Source organism: Geospiza fortis, unplaced genomic scaffold (assembly GCF_000277835.1).
Source record: "Geospiza fortis unplaced genomic scaffold, GeoFor_1.0 scaffold425, whole genome shotgun sequence".
NCBI classification, from domain to species: Eukaryota; Metazoa; Chordata; class Aves; order Passeriformes; family Thraupidae; genus Geospiza; species Geospiza fortis.
The window spans coordinates 746,514-747,971 of NW_005054387.1; positions in this window are offsets into that span (position 1 = coordinate 746,514).

Below are 1,458 nucleotides of genomic sequence, written 5' to 3' on the forward strand. Positions count from 1 at the left end.
AGGAATGCTGTGTGCCATTAAAGAGCTATCCCTTTCCTTTGAGCTCATTTCTTTTTTCAGCAGCTGAGACAATGACACTTGCATGTCTGTGTTGCTTTGCAAGGGAAGCTTGTAAATTCCAGAGCATCCTCGTGGGTGAAAACTTCTGTAAAAAAGAAAACCGATTTTATTATTTTTGGTAACTTTGTGGAGAGAAAAGAGTGTTTTGCAGTCATCAGCTCTTTTAAGGGAAAGTCAGGCTTTCTGACACACAGGGCTGCAAGAAGCATAAGCACATTTTCTTGGCCCTGATCCTGTGCTAGTTTCCTCCTCTGCACTCCAGAACTGCAGTTTCAGAGTCTCCGAGGCCTTATAGGTTTCTGAAATCATTAAGGATGTTTATAATGTTCTATTTAACCCTGGGCCCTTATTCCACTGGGATTTGAGGCAGTGTAATGCATGTCAGCTTCCCAGAAGGGACAGTACATGCAAACCCCAGGGGAGCAGGGTGACCCTATCCCAATATTCCTCTCTGTCAGGGGCCTTGGGAAACCACCTCTCATCTCTCTTGTTTACATGGGAATGTGAGCATTGCTGAACAAGTTGCTTAGCACTGTGTCTGTGGCTTTCATCTGCTGTTCTTGCTGCAGTTGGCATGTACCATATTGGCTGATGTGCAGCAAAGAAAATAGTCTTTGTATGCTAAATGACTAATCTGTACTCATGTGCATATGCAAAAAACAAGGAGTGTCCTCAAGGAAGTGGGGTGGTCGTGAAGTTCATATGAACTCCCCAGGACTCTCCCCTTTCTCCCTCCTCTTTTTACCATAATAAAAATTAAAAGGTTTATACAACAGAATCAGAGTTGGGTTTTCTGCCAAGTGCTACACGTGTCAGCTCCTCTACCAACAGAATTTCTGTTGAGAGGCCAGAGCCAGAGCAGATGGGATAAATCTCTCATCTGTACTTTGCACTCTCCTTTAACATCAGTAATAGTAGAACCTTGTGTGCTGAGGGGCTCAGAAGGCGCTCAAGGAAAGTATTGCACCATTTTTGCAATGTCTTTTTGAAAAGCTTCCCCCTGTGCATACAGTGCTGCAAAAGCAATTCAGCTTGTCTGGAAACAGCCAGATCATTCATTTAATTTTTTTGCAACAGCAAATTGAGAAAAGCAGCAGAAACTGCTTTGATTTTGTGGAATAACTCATTCAGGCTTGGGTGGGGTTTCATTCAAGATCAGTCTCAAGTCAGTGCATCTGTGACTGGAGTGGGATCACCTTGCTCCAGGGGAGAGTGAGGTACAGTTTGGGATGGTGTCCCAAGGGCAAATGCTCCTAAAACAGAGTAATAACTTGCTTCCCTGTCTTTGCTTGCAGCTCTGTTTCTTGTGTCTCTCTGGACACTGAGTTCTCCCTTCCACGAGAAGCTCATGGGGGTATTTTTGCTCTTTGGTTTTCAAGGTTACCCATCCACCTTCAT